Here is an 8,324-nt window from a genome sequence, read left to right on the forward strand (position 1 = left end):
AACAGCCGGCCAGCACAAGCTCTCGGCCCCTTGGGAAGGCCCCTTCGTCATCAGCAAGGCACTAGGCAACGACTCCTACTACCTGATCGACGCGCAAAAACCAAGAGCACGCAAGAGAGACGACTCCGGCAAGGAGTCGGAGCGACCATGGAACGCGAACCTCCTGAGAAGATTTTACAGTTAAAAGCAGTATGTATCATGCTACCCTTTTGTATTAAGTACGAACCAACAGGCCCCCCGAACAGTACTCGGGGACTGCCTTTATTTATCTATGAATGACGAGTGTCATATCCATGAATGTATCATTACATTCGATTTCTTGTTGGGCACCGGGTTCGACTAGTCGGCCCGGGGACTGGCCGCCTTGAGCTATATTAAAAGTTCTACCTGAAGTCAGACAAGTAGTGTGCCGGCTCCCGAGTCCCCTCTTGTTGAAAGTCGTAGCTCGAAGAACCGACTGTCCGACTAGCAAGAGGCAGGGCAGAAAGGATGCCCACGCGAAAAACGGCTAAGGACCAACGAACTTATATAGCAAAAAGACGGCCTCCACCATGCTTGCCGGCTGTCAGAACAGCCGGCTGGCCGGCTTCCTAAACACTTAGCTCTAAGTCTAGCAAAGCTAGATTACTCCCCCCCCCAATTGGCCAAGCACTCCTCCAGCTACAGATTGCAGAGCAACTGTCTGACTGGGGAGGCGGCAACCAAGGGAGGGCGGCAAAGGAAACAGCAGAAGGATAAAAAGCAAAGTACGAGGAAAAGCCAAATGCATGCATAAGTCATATATACATATAAAGCCCCCAACAGGCTGGCAACGGACATAAGTTCGAATACACCCCCAGTGGGTGGAATTGTGCAGACTTAACAGAATAATTGTTCCAAAAGTGACAAGACAGGAAAACAAAAGATGGCAGACTAGACTAGGGCGCGGTGCGGGAGCCGAGTTGGTCGGTGGAGACGGCGTCGCCGGCTGAAGGAGTGGCCGCCTAGTGGGTCTCGGCTTGGTCACCACCAGTGGCAGGCGACGCACTCGCGCGTGACGTGGTGGTGGAGGCACGGTCTGGCTGAGGCTGGTCGGCTGCTCCACCAGCCGGCTCGGCGTCTTCACCCTCCTCCTCCTCCTCTTCGCCCTCGTCGCTGGAGTCGATCTCCTCCGCCGAGTCTTCACCGTCTGCCGGATTCAGCCCGAACCACTCCTCCGGCTGGGCGACACCGTTGTCATCTACCTCAGGGGCGAAGACGCTGGTGTCGGTGTAGTCGGCGATCGCCGAAGCCCGCCGGATGATAGCCGGCCGCGCCGGCTCCAGCTCCGTGTCGGCTTGCTGCCGCCAGGTAGCCAGCTGATCCAGGCTCAGGCCGAGATACCAGGCCTTGACGAACTCCAGCGCCCGCCTGGCGCCGGACCGAGCCGCCGAGGCCTTCCAGGCTTCAAAGCGGCCGACTGCCACCTCCAGCCAGTCGGCAGTCCGACTGGGGGTGCGAGGAACCACTTGCCCGGGCCAGAGGGCAGCCAATACTTGCGCCCCGGCGCGCTGAAGACGGCGGAGCAGTCGGTGAGCCGGCTGGAGACGGGCCTGGAACGCCAAGAGCTGCTCCTCCAGCGAACGGCCAGCGATTGGCGAAATCTCGAAGCCAGCCTGCCTTCGCACTTGGCGGCGGGCCTCGATGATCTGGTTGGCGGCGGTAGAACAGCCAGGGAAGTACTCTCGGCAAGAAAGAAAGAGAAAGAAGAGAAAACACCAAGTCAGAAAATGAGACAAAAGCGGCAGATGGCTAGAAAGGACGAAGAAGTAGGCGGCTTACCGTCAACCAGATCCTCGATCTGACCATAGCCAGTGATCAGAGTTTGCCTTGCTTCAGCCCAGCCAGCCGCCTCCGTCTCGTACTCGGCCTAGAGGGCGGCTTCGCGGTCCTGCACCGCCTTCAGAGCCGCCTTATGGCCCTCCTCCTAGTCGGCCAACTTCTTGGCCAGGCGGTCGCGTTCCTGCACCAAGGCGGCGAGCTCGGCATCCTTGGCACGGAGGGCAGTCTGAGACTCTCCCAGCTGTGCCCTCAGACTGGCGTTGGCTGCTGCAGAGACGGCAGAAAAAGAAAGAACAGTAAGAGGAAGTCGTCAAGGAAGATCCGACCCGACTGCTCAGCAGTCAGCCCGAATCTCGGGGACTACACCCAGTGGGTGCGCTGACGCGCCCCCACGCGAGATAAAGAACAAGCACGTACCCCGGCTCTCAGTAAGGTCGGCGGTCTTCTGGGTCAGCTCCCGAGCCTGGGAGTTGAAGGCGGCTGCACGAAGATTGTGGTAGTCCTGCAAGATAGACAGAAGATCGAAGTAAGAACAAGAATAGCAAAGCCAAATCCACTAAGAAGTTCCAAGCCGCCTGCTCAGCAGCCGACTCGGAACTCGGGGACTACACCCAGTGGGTGCGCTGACGCGCCCCCACGGAAGAAATCAAGATCAAGAAGAAGCAAGATAAGAAGACTAACCCGAATGGCCGCCCGCGTCGCAAGGAACTCGTCGGTATACTGCCTCAGCGCCCTAGCCTGGGCCTGGAGCCGGGTCCGGACGTCCTGCGTGGCCACGTTCATCACGGCCGTCCCTCCGCCCGGCATCCACCCCGAGGTAGCGCTGGCCACCTCCACATCCTGGGCCGACGATCTGGAGCCCGAGGCCGGCTGCGGCTCCGACGCGGCCTTCTCTGGCTCCGACGCAGCCTTCCCCGCGCACCGGCTCGGCGGCATCCGGACCGCCAGCTCAGTCCTCGCGGCCGGCTCGCACCCCGCCGACTGCGCAGGCGGCACATCAGGCCGGCTGCCTTGAGCCGCCCCAATCGACGGGGTCGGCACCGGTGCCCTCTCCAGGATGACGACGTCGTCGTCCCTCTCCAGCCCTGGCTGGTCGCCGCCGGCTCCTTCTGGCGAGGGCTCCGGGGCCCCAGGCGCCGCGACACGCAGTGGGGTGACCAACAAGGCCCCCTCCGCTGCCGCCGCAGCTGCAGCCTCCGCTTGGGCCTTGGCTGCGGCGTCGGCGCGCGCCTTCGCCGCCTCCTCCTCCTGCGCCACCTGGGCGGCGGCCGCCTTCCGTGCCTCCGCCTCCCGCGCCTCCCGCGCGTTCCGTTCTGTCGCCTCCTGAAGGTCGGCACGGGGGTCCACGCGGCGAGTGGTGCTCCCAGACCCCCTCGGCGACTCGACGACGGAGGCGGCAATCGCCCGCTCAAGCGACAATGGAGCTCTGGTTGTTTGGAGAAAAAGACAAGGGTTCAGGAACCACCAGAGAAAAGAAAGAAAAAAGAGTATACAAAAGAATTCGAACTTACGCCGACACAGTCTGTGGTTGCTTCACCGTCTTGCGGAAGCGAGCCGCCTTCGCGGCCGCCTCCTCCCGCCTAGTCGCTGCCGCCCCGCCCCTGGGTTTCTTCGTCCGACTGCCGAACAAACCCTGGGCGGCGTGACGCTTTTGCACGCCGCCCCGAGCAGGTGGTGCAGCGGAGGAACCCGCGCCGCGTCCAGATGCCGCTGGCGGCACGGGACGACTTCAGCCTCATCGTCATCCGGCCAGTCGTCGAAGGTGACTCCATGCCCGGAGCCGCCTGCTTTGCCGCCGGCTTGGCCACCACCCGGCTCGGTGTTGTCGTCCATAGCGGCTGCCCCCAAGTCGGGGTCCTCCAGGTTGTGTTGCGTCCGGTCGGGGACGAATCGACGCTCCGCATCCGACCCGCTGGCAGGCCGAAGAAGAAGACTCTATCGAAGACAAGCCGACTAGTCAGAGTCGGCCAAAGGAACTCGGCGACAAAGCTAAGAGAAAAAGAAGAGACAAGGAGAACATACCGTGGGCGGCGGATTGGCTCGGCTATATGGCTCCTTGCCGAACTGCCACTCTTCGGAGAGTTTGCAGTTCGCGAGGTAGTTCACCATATAGGCAACCTCCGCGTGCGGCATGTCCTTGGTGCACATCCGGCTCGGATCGAGCTGGCCGCTCATCTGGCAGATCAGATGAGGGCGGCTCTGGAGCGGAAGTACCCGGCGCGTGACGAAGGCGGCCAGCAGGTCGGGCCCCGTCAAGCCCTCCGACTGAGTCATCGCTCGCACTCGGGCGACGGCTGCGGATCCAGCCGGCGTCAGAGTCACGGCCCGGTAGGACCACTGGGGCCGCCTGCCCTCCGGTGGGCTGGCTACGTAAGCCGGCAGGTTGACGTAGTCACCCTGCGGGGCGATGCTCCTGACGTAGAAGTACGACTTTCGCCATAGCTTCACCGACTGGATCAGCGTGATGATGGGGAAGGGGTTGTCGGCAGCCACCCTCCGCCCCGCGATGAAGGCGCCAGTCTGAGCCGGCACGCCCCGCGAGCGCGTGCCTAGCTTGGACTGGAAGAACTCCCCCCAGAGCTCGAGGGTGGGGAGGACGCTGAGGTAGCCTTCGCACAGGGTGACGAAGGCATACAGCAGCACCACCGCGTTCGGGGTGAGGTGGTGCGGCTGGAGCTGGTAGAACTCGAGCCAAGAGCGAAAGAAGGCGCTCACGGGCAGGCCGATTCCGCGCAAGAAATGCGAGCGGAAGACCACCCGCTCGCCCTCCCGCGGCTCCGGCATAAGCTCCTTCGCCGGCGCGAGACGGACCTCCACCTTGTCCGCGCTGGGCAGCCGCCGCGTCTTGCGGAGGAATTCGACGTGATCTTCGTGGACGTTGGAGCCGTCCCAGTCCCCGCCATATTGCTCTGTGGCGGGAGGCATGGTGAAAACGAGCGCGGCGGCGAGGCGCTGTTGCAAGAAACGGCAAGAGGAAGAAGATGGTGGAAGGGGGAGGAACGTGCGAGAGCCTGCCGCTCTCCCTCTCCCCCTACTTATAGCTTCGCGAGGTGAAGCCGGGGAGGCCGGACGTGGGGTGAGACGTGGGATTAACTGCACCCACTCCCCCCACGCCTCGCGATTATTACGCCCTAAAGGCGTGCCGAAACTGCCGCAAGGAGACGTGCGGGCGGTTTCGGGCTGCAGAGAATCCGCGCCTGGGCCCGGGCATGGACGTGGCGGGCCCCGGCCCTGCGCCGACGTCCCGTCGCGCGCGTGGGCTGGCAGGCTTTTTGGCCGAGAGAGGCCACGTGGTTCGCAGACGGCAAGTAGCCGGCCCGCAGCCCGGTGCACGCACTGGCAAGCTCCCGCCCTCCGACTCCGGAATTTTTGACCAAGGCGGCGCGTCTAACCAAAGCCGGCTCCCAGCTGCCGACTTGTCATGATAGGAAGCTGATCGGACTTCTCAACTCCTACCCAACCTCGAAGCCCAATCAGCTTCGGGGACTACTGTCGGAGTAAATGGCCACGGGTAGCCTAACCGACTGCCCCTGGCTCTTCCAAAAAATTATCAGGCCTTTGGGCCTTCAAGCACTCCAAGCATTGGAGCACCTTTCCTGGCCGGCTACCTCTGAAGCCGACTCATGGAAGGCAACCCAGCCTCAGCAACCTCCCCCCCAGGATAACCACGGGGTGGCCGACTCCAGGAAGCCGGCCGTAAAGGATGCCGACTTCCCAGAAGCCGGCCTCGAAGGGCGCCGACTCCAAGAAGCCGGCCAAGACCGCAACCGCCAAAGCTACGCCACATAACGGTGACAAGACGGGGTGTGGCCACAGTGCGGCCCACTATCCCCGAACCCCGAGGCAGGCATGGCCACAGGACGCCGTACGGGATGGCCATCTCCCGTCCGGCTCGGCACTGTAGCCATACTAGCCTCGACGTCACCCACGGCAGACGCCAGTACGGCCCACGGGCGGCGGGTCCCTTCAGCCAGAGAGAGGCGCGAAGGCGGCCCGGCCTCCCCCAGTCGGCCAAGGGCGCAGCCGGCCCCCGGAAGCCGGCTACCCCCTCCCTCGAAGCATGTGCCACATTAAGGAGACAGGACGAGGTAAGGCTACAGTGAGAGCCCTCGAGGCGGCCCACTGTAGCCACGCTTACCTCAACGAAGCCCTCGTCATCAGGGCGAGGCTACAGTAAGCAGCCGCCGACAAGACCCTAGGCGGTGGGGCCGGCCTGTCGACCAAGAGGCCGGCAGTCGGCGGGCCCCAACAGCCGGCGGAGAAGCCGGCGAGCATAGACACTGACGACTGGGACCAGTGCCCAGCCGGATTACAATTGAACCCCTGGGGGTAGGCCTATATAAACCCCCCGGGGCACCCATGCAAAGGGTTGGCTTCTGAGCATAGCACACACACCATAGAGAGAGAGAAGCAAGTGCTAGCCTTGTTCTTCTTCTCCCTTGAACCCAACACCTCTAGGAGCGATTGTAGCTACTTTTCCTGATCTAGCGATCATGCGGAGACCCCGCAGAGCAGGACTAGGGGTGTTATCTCCTCGGAGAGCCCCGAACCCGGGTAAGATCCGCCGGCGTGCATGTCTTCGCCTCATCCCGTTTCCAGGCACCGGCGACGTCTTATTGGCACCCACAATGATAAGCCACCCGTTGGCATATGTCGCACCTACCACCCGACAAAACATTTATCATGAAATAAGGAAATAAATAATAACTTTATTATTGCCTCTAGGGCATATTTCCTTCAACAAAGGCGACCAATTTGCCTTGAGCCCGACAACATATATCATGAGGCAAGGGAAACATAAGTGTGACACATTGTACTGATTCACCAAACCGACTTCATTGTGTGCTTGGTGGTCGAAACGGATGTGATCTAACCTGCGTACAATCTGAATTGAACCTAGGGGGGTCGGTCACTTAAGGGAAGGGAGGTCAGATCTGAGCTCACAGGTCTGATGTGATCTGACCTGAACTTGGATAGTGGCCGAGTAGACTTGTGGACTTAGGATCCATGCGGGGTGAGGGAGTCCTGGACTAGGGGATCCTCGGGCTGCCGACCTATCTCTTATGGGCCGGACAGGTGGACTGCTATAAGACTACTGCAAGGCCGAGCTATAAGACGACTCCGTGTCCGGACAGGAAACCCCTCGAAGTCTTGGTATCCTCCAAGTCAAGATAAGAGAATCGACATGTTTATTCCCTCGTTGTAACCGACCATGTGTAACCCTAGTACCTCTGGTGCCTATATAAACTGGAGGGTCTAGTTCGTAGAGGCTAGAACAACAACCATCATCCTACCTACCTAGGGTATAGTTCATATGATCTCGTGGTAGATCAACTCTGTAATCATCCTATACACTTCAACATAATCAAGCATGATGTAGGGTTCTACCTCTTCGATAGGGCCTGAACCTAGGTAAACATCATGTCCTTCGTCCCTTGATCCCCATTGATCCAAGATCCACAGCTAGGGATCCCTACCCGAGATCCGCCAGTTTTGACACCGACACTGGTGCTTTCATTGAGAGTTCCGCTGTTGGATCGCCAGAGGATCGATGGCTTGCCCAATCATCGGAGATAACATCCATACCAAGGACATCTTCGTCCCAGGCTAGCTATTCGCATTCGGCGGCATCGTTTTGCACGCAAATCCAACCGGTCATCTTGATCAAGTCAACAGCTTCGCCCTCGAGCACCAGATCAGGTTTGGTAACCTAGAGTACATCGCTGACACTAGGGGGGTCTGATCTTCACCAGCTTCTCAGCCTTGTCTGAGGCACACGAAAGCCCTGAAGCTTCGACTTCGAGATCTCTTTCCGACCCGATTTCTGGGTCAACTCTTACCTCGCACCCGACATCAAGCCTGGATGCTACCCCTGTGTCTGAAGACCGGGAGTCAACCCCGACCGGACTTACCTCTCTTACTTCGGATCCGGCTTTGAGGATTGGTGCGACTTCAGTGTCCGAAGACCGGGAGTAATCCTAGCCGGACTCACCCCTAACCCCACTGCCATACCGGAGGCCGACTCTGAAGAAATCTCAGATACCAATCCAGCTAGTCTCGCCCTGATAAACGAGACACTAGATCGGATCCAGATGATAATAATCACGCACGGCCCATCCTCGACCTACGCTCGGCGGGGTCATGACGCGGGCCACAGGGAATTTTACGACCCACCCACCACCCACTTACTAGCCACTATCAAAGATTTAACCGACATGCTGGACTACGGCTATGAGGAGGCTGAAGACATGGACGAAGACTTCGAAGCCATGGCCCACGTTGCTACTGCCCCTCCCATCACCGGACGATGGACGACCACCTCCACCTATGATGTATATATGGTGGATACCTGATGTCTACTACGCAACCTGTTCTTGCATACTTGTGTTGGGCCTCCAAGCGCAGAGTTTTGTAGGACAGTAGCAATTTTCCCTCAAGTGGATGACCTAAGGTTTATCAATCTATGGGCGGTGTACAATGAAGATGGTCTCTCTCAAACAACCCTGCAACCAAATAATAAAAAG

The sequence above is a fragment of the Triticum aestivum genome, chromosome 3D (assembly GCF_018294505.1).
Source record: "Triticum aestivum cultivar Chinese Spring chromosome 3D, IWGSC CS RefSeq v2.1, whole genome shotgun sequence".
Lineage (NCBI taxonomy): Eukaryota > Viridiplantae > Streptophyta > Magnoliopsida > Poales > Poaceae > Triticum > Triticum aestivum.